We start from the raw sequence: 7,759 nt of genomic DNA on the forward strand, positions 1-7,759 counted from the left end.
CACAGAGACACATGCACACACATATATCTATGTATGTACTTCTAAGTAATATTTGCAAATATGACTACAAAGGAATTTTAAGATATTTTTAAGCAGCTACTTTGGTAATATGCAAATTCTGTGCATAGCTACAAGATTATCTATTGGAAGGAATTTGTATCTATGTATACATATTATTTATTTACACTATTACATGTAGAACTATTTTGTGTATAATGTTCAAAAAAGAATAAATAAGACTCTTTGCATCAATGTAAAAAAGGATCTCACATGGAGTTAAAAGGAAAGCAGAGTCAATATTCAGAACACTAGATAGTTTCACTATGTCTTATTCTGAATTTTAATACCATTACACATACATCTACAACTATGTATATGCTGACACTCTGTACACACAGAAAACCACAACTAAGATCACAAGTTTGGTTCTGCAGGATCAGGCTGGCAGGTTGCTCTGAGCCTGCGGGAGGACTGGAGTAGAATACAGAGTTCTCAGCGATCTCAATAATGCACTTTGTTTTAGGGGAAGTATTGCTTCATAAGTCTTGGGTTTCTTGCTTACTTTCTTTTTATATCAAGATAAATTACAAAATAATTAAATCTTAGAGTATATAGTAAAACCACAATGTATGTCCCATAGAGAAATTATAAATAATCGTAATTTTCATTTTAATATTTGCTATTCAAGCAAAATAAAATGGTGAGGAATCACATCTAAGTGAAATGTGCCTCTCTCTCTCTCTCTCTCTCTCTCTCTCTCTCTCTCTCTATATATATATATATATATATATATGTATATATATGTATGTATGTATATATATCCCATTGATCTAAGCCAAGAATCAAGAAACAGATTTCATTTTTTGTTTTGGGACCTAGAACCTTGAGTCTGACTTTTTAAAGACTTCATATCATTTACTCTTGACACAAAGTCATCATCTGTAGTCCAGCTTGGCCTTGGGTTGTCATTCTTCATCTTCAATTGACTACCAATTGGTCTGGGATTGTAGGTATGCTCTCCATGTTGACCTTGGATTTTCCTTTATAAACTAGTACTCTCATCCCTTTATTTCTCTGTATCTTTCTGTCTCTGCAGGGCAGAGCAGTTTTCCACACACATGAGACACACAGTGTAAACACTTACTGAATGAACTCACACACCACTGAGTGAATGAAGGTTGGGTATGTTTTATTTGCAGGGAGTTCTATTAACTTGAATGAGCCATGCCTGATCTTTCAGTCCTGACATACTTTATTTCTGAAATTAATAGACACCATGCCACATTCTCCAAGGCACTTCAAACAATGAGGTCCATCCTGTTGCAACATTTCCAGCAATTCCTCACAGCAAAAATGGGTTTCTTCCATGACTGTAATGATGTTTTGATTTTATTTCAGAAGTTTTATAATTTTTCTGAAAACAGAATTCTACTTTTTACTATATTTATTTAGGTATTGTTTAGTCTGTGTGTACCTGATGTGAATGTGTGTGTAGTTATGTTGTGTATGTGTGTGGTTGTGCACGCCAAGGGGTATTGATAGAATTCAGTGGTCAACTCTGTGGAGTTGTTTTTCTCCTTGCACTTTTATGTGGGATCCTGGGACAGGTCATCAGGCTTATTTACCTCTCACTTCACCCTCTGAGCCAACATGTCAGCCCTATGACCTTTCTTGACAAATATCTGGCGCCCAACGTGGGGCACGAACCCACGACCCTGAGATTAAGAGTCTCATGCTCTACCGACTGAGCTAGCCGGGCTATTGAAGTAGGAGGCACTCCACAAAGTACTATTCAGGGTTAGATCAGTGATGTTAAACCAAGTATTGAAACCAAATGCTAGAATGAGGAGTACTTACAGGAAGGGGAGTTAGAGAACGCAGAGCAGAAGGTAGAGGCTGACTAGTTTTGTACAAGACTTTTAGGACCTATTAAGCTTTCTGACTTTTTCTTACCATGTCAAATCCATAAGTGAAAACCATTTTTTTGCAATAAATTACTCTTATTTTAAGAATTTATGAAGTACTAAAAGTATATATATGATGCATTTCGTGGTTGCACAAAACTAACTCCAAATGAAACAAAGACCTAAACCTAAAACACTGAAATTGTCAGAATGATGCATAGGCATTACTCTACAAATGTGGTTGCATAAGGAATCCATTTGCCCAAGAATTGAGGTCATAATTAGTAAGGGGGAACTTTATAAAACTGAAATGCTTCTTCACAATCAAACAAACATTTGGGTGAATATAAAGATTCCCCATAGCAAGGTAATCTTTGCCAGCCATATCTGACAGAGGAATAATATCCAGGATATATAAAGAATTCAAAACAAAGAGTCAAAACTACAAAGAACTATTCCAAAGGAAAACATAGGCTAGGCCTGGGACCTGAGCATCAAGTTCTCAAAAGAAGAAAAGAATGGCTGAGAAATATCTTTAATGTTTTTTCATTGTACCTCTAGCAATTGAGGGAAATTCAAACCAACACGAATTAGAGGCACCATTTTACCCTATTTAGAATGGCAAAGATGATTGGAGGTATAGGAAAAGGGGAGCCCTCATTCAATTTTGGCGGGATTGCAAAGTGGTACTGCTACTCTGAAAATCAATGTGGAGAATTCTCAAAAAGCAAAAGATAAATCTATCATATGACCGTGCTACAATGCATTTTTCAATTCTACAATGTTTCTCAGTGCAAAGCTCAGAAAACATTCGAGGTCAGACACTTCAGTGTATTGTACCCCATCTTAGATCTTTTTACAAACATCTTGTTAGGTCTTGAGTTCACTCCTGGAAATCCTACCTTGGCATCATTCCAAAGGTATCTCATATTTTGTTCTTGTTTTTCTCTTTCCCCAGATGTTCCCAGGTTTAAGATATTCTGAAAAGGTGGAAATTACAGCTTTGGAATTTCAATATATCATTTTATCCTGTACACATAAAAATCAGATTTAGTAGCTGAAATTGAAAACAAAACTCAATACAATCTTTCAGGGTTCATTTAGAATTTGGGGAACTTGCTGATGTTATTGAAGAACAGATCACATACTTTCTTTAAACATATGTGTGATGAATCTCACAGTGAACTCTTATTTTGTAGTAAAACTGGACTCCTAAGACCCAAGTCTCCTACCCATGGTGTCATTGGCAGATATTGTTCATTGAAGAAACTTATTTGCAACATCTATTATACCGTTTGATACATAATATATGCACATATGTCTCTATTAATATCATATGTGTATTTATTTACATATTCATTACCAGTGAGACTTCTTTCCTCTAGCACCCCTCAGGTTTTTTTTTTTTTTTTTTTTTTAAACCATCAATGAGAGCAAAGTTACTGGTTCTGCTACAGGTTAGGCTTTTGGCTGCTTTCTATATTGTATAATCCTAAAGAAAGATGTCTCTAAACTCTACTTTTGTGCTGGCTGTTCTTGAAAATAAACAAGTTTCCACTTCCCATTAATTGTCCAATTAAGTAAAAATGATGACCTTAATGTTGCTGCTGTGTAAGAATCATCAATGTGTCTGGCTATTCATATTTTTATAGATTAATTTAAAAGCATACCTATAAATATCATCTTATCCTGAGAAGATTAACTGATGAATACACAGAGGTATCCTTTTAAAAGTCTACACATTATGGATAAAGATATTTATCTTAGATATGTTCAAAATAGCAATTAAATTGAAATCAAACCCAGATTCACTAAGCAAGTAGATAATTCAATAAATGATGGTGCCCTTGAGAATAATTTTACCTCCAACAAAACCTTGGTTATCAATAATTTATAATGGCAAAAATCAATACCAATGGTTATATGTTGAGTAAAAACATAATAATAAGATTCTAATAAAAATGAAGTCTCTATGGCTCTTAGAAAAATAATTATTGAAAGGGGAAGTCTAGATTTGAATTTTAATTTTTCCAAGTACTATCATTTTAGAGGTAATATAAGATCTCTGATCTAATTTGTCTTATATGTAAAACAAAAATGATGTTTTATTTAAAGGATTTTATGAGAAGTTGTAAAGAGACAAAATATACTGACTATGTAGACTCTAGGCAAATGTTTAGTATAGAAACAATCACTTAAGTAAATATTAGTCATTCTGATATTGTCAGTATTATTCTCTGAAACTATCAGAATGCAGAAAGACATTAGAGAATAGCTCATTTTTTTCTTTGAATATGTTTTCCTTAGTACCTCAAGCCAATGAACAAGACAAATTTTCATCTGTATTTTAAACAATGTAAATGCCAGGTCCACAGCTGGAGCAACTGAAAGCTATTGCTGTTGGGAAATATAACTATTCTAGGGTATTGCAGTTCTTCAATATTGGCTTTGTAAAACCCTCTATCACCTTTTATGTAAGAATCACTTTGATAACAATGAAAAAACACACTTAAAAATAAAAGCATTGGATATGCAACTGACCAATCTAACCCTTTTTTAATTCTCCAGGACAGTAGCTTAGCTCCCAGGACAGACAAATTAAAGAACTAGGACACTCTAGTGTGGGCCCATTTTCTGAAAGGTACACCAAGTGGGATCAACTGGGTTTTCCTTCCATCCCTCTTTAAACATCTCTATTGACAATGCCTCTCCTTTAATCTTTGCATCCCTGTTTAAATGAATCAACTGGATGTTACTAGGTCCCTGCCTTGCAAGCTTTCAGACCCTGCACAAGTATTTAAAAAAAAATCAATATTCCTTTCATGCTTTAAAACTTTTAACACGTCTTCATTTTTTATCTCTTAAAGGATTGTTGATAAAAGCAAGAATAAATTTAGTTCAGAAAACTAAATATTTGTCAGTGTCTAGGTGCTTCTGTTCAGGTGACAATGGCCACTAAGTTTTCCAATCAGGATTGGTGGAGACAAAGCAAAGGGCAAGTGGTTTTGGCTCGTTTGTTTACTCTTCTTCGTTCTGCCCATTTTCATCATTGCCACTGACCATTAAAACCATTAATTTCCTTCATGGATTGTGGAAATCTTTGTCAATGAGAGTAGCAAAGAAAAGGAATTTGATGAAATTGTTTGCCTATCACCTGATGCAATGGTACTGATCAGTGATGCCACTTTTTCCCTCTGGATATAATGTTTTGATGATATAATTGTTATCTCATTAGCTGAAAGCTTGTATAAAGAGGCAGATTCTAAATGAAAAGAAAGCATGTCAACCACCTCCTGGTGTTAGTTGAGTCATTCCACACTCAGGTCTCTACACTTCCAAAATATTCATTAGAAACCTGGCCAAGGCAGAACCATTTATTCACTGTCTTTTAACTGAGTTGGAAAAATGAACGGAGTCCTTTAATCTGACATTAATATATTGTAACCATTTGGGGAAGTATTCAAATGTAAAGCATTGAGGTTCATTACTGAAATTATATTTGATGACTTGGGTTTGTTCCGGCTCATTTAAAGATATAATTTCCACAGGACTCTATCCATGATGGTGAATGATAAAGGATACACTAGTCAAGACGAAGTAGAAGTATAAGCAGACTCTGAGCTGGAAATTCTTAGACTAGGAATTGTTTAGGAGGACTACCAGGAGTAGATAAAGTTTTTTATGAAAAACCAAACAACAAACAAACAAACATGTTTTTGAAGTAAGTCTCACTGTGTACTCCCATCTGGCTTAGAACCCTCTAAGTAGATGACAATTGCCTTGAAGTCTCAGATGTGGCTCTGCCTGTCTCAATGCTGAGTATTGGGAATAAAGGAGTACACCACCAAGCATGGAAAGAGAGGCCGATTTCAGAAATGGGATATTGACCAACTGTAAGTCACTTCAAGTTATATAATGAAAAAAATTGAATAGTAAATAAAACATTAAGAAAAGGCTCAACAATATTAATGAATTAATTTGAAAAAGTATCTTCAGAAAATAAATAACATCCAACAGTTGCTTTTCCCCCCTTTTGTTCTATATAAAGCACTGTGCAAGCATGATTGATGTGGATGCTGTTGAACAGGACTTTGGACAGTCTATACAAGGAAGTAATGTTTGAGTTGGGCTGAAAAAGTTGAATGCAAAATGTATCATTTGCTGTGTATTCCTAGAGGAAAGCAACTCTGTTTTACTCATATTGGACATGACTATGCCTAGAATTAGTACACAAACAGTGGGCATGCATCTATAGTTCCATGTCTTGTTTTAAATGACACTCCAGTGCACTTCTTGCAAAGTCCAAGTGTGAGCCACAGCATCATGTGTCTCGATGCAGAAGCTGTAAATTTCTGCTAATAGCTACTGCTAATAGGATGGGTTTTTGCCTTGTTGTGTCTATTTTTGTTTGGATAATTGTTATATATTTTTAATTATTTCTGTTATATTGTTAGATTTATAACATAATTACGTCATTCTTCCTTTCCTCCATCAAAACCCTCCCATATGCCCATTTTTGCTCTTTTTCAAATTGATAGCTTCTTTTTAAATTAAATTAATTGCTGATATATATATATATATATATATATTATATATACCTACACACACACACATATATATATATATATAGAGAGAGAGAGTATTCCTATATACATAAGTATGATCTACTCAATCTTTATAATCTTAATAATTTTACTTCTGTATATGGTCATAAGGCTGACCATTTTGGTAGTTAAAAACAAACAAAAACCTCTTGCTTCTTCTCTCTAATAAATTATTTTACTGAAATCTTTTTATCATTATTGTGGCAGTCATTCAATCACATAATTTAAACAAGGATTTGATGGACATGGCTATTTTCATGAAATCTAATAGTTTACAATGCTATGTTCTTTTGAAAGTCTTGATAGAGGATATTATGTATTCTGTTGCCATTTCAGAGAACAAAAGAATAGATATTCTACTAATTCAGACACAAATATGATGCAATAGAATGCCAAGATGATTAGTTAGCAAGATGACAAAATATTAATGAGAATTGAAGTGTGTTATAAATATTAGTTATTAAAACAAAACTCTTTGGGCCAGGGATTGGACTCAACTAGGAGGAAATTATATGAGAAATTTGAGAAGACCCTATCAATCCTGAGATTTACTTGAAGATAGAAGCTGGACTAAGAGAATAAATTAAACTTGTATACACTAATTCATTCACTTACCAACCATAAACCAGATGCCTACTCTGTTTCAGGGATAGGTCTAAGTCTTGCCTATCACTGCTCCCCCTAGCAACCCTGATCATCAGTTCTAAGCATGACCAAGAGTCTACTACCAATCTGCCATTTTCATAACCATTATGATCTTGAGCTTTGATTGTTCATTTGTAAATGAATTTCTAAACCTTAGCTCACCACATCACCACAGCTTTCCAAGAGAACCAGCTTCTTCCTGTCTAATCTGCTCCTTTATTGCCTCGCTATTCTGCCTTCTCATTGGCTCTTAGCCCAGCCACCTCACTTCCTCGTTACTGCCTTTCTGTACAGACCTCCAGGTCTCTATGATTGGTACTGGGATTAAAGGAGTGTGTCACCACACTTGGCTGCATCCTTGAATGCACAAAGACTGCCTGTCATGTGATTGGATTAAAGGCATGTGCTACCACTGCCTGACTTTTGTTTATGGCTGGCTATGACCTCTGATCTCCAGGCAAACTTTATTTATTAACATACAAATAAAATACCACCACATTTCAGCACAAATAAAATATCACATTCATTAATTCCTTACAATTACCTTGAAGAATTTTTACTTTATGGTTGAATCTTATTATCAAGTGTCCCTATTAGCAAAACAAA

General features: G+C 34.5%; 1 non-coding gene across 1 annotated transcript; it reads right to left on the reverse strand.

The window, feature by feature from the left end:
- Positions 1-1,686: 1,686 nt before the first annotated feature.
- Positions 1,687-1,759, reverse strand: Trnak-cuu. Its single transcript has one exon. It is a non-coding gene; the product is annotated as a tRNA-Lys (tRNA).
- Between the last annotated feature and the right edge of the window lie 6,000 nt (positions 1,760-7,759).

This window comes from Peromyscus leucopus, chromosome 22 (assembly GCF_004664715.2).
Source record: "Peromyscus leucopus breed LL Stock chromosome 22, UCI_PerLeu_2.1, whole genome shotgun sequence".
In the NCBI taxonomy this organism is placed as follows: Eukaryota; Metazoa; Chordata; class Mammalia; order Rodentia; family Cricetidae; genus Peromyscus; species Peromyscus leucopus.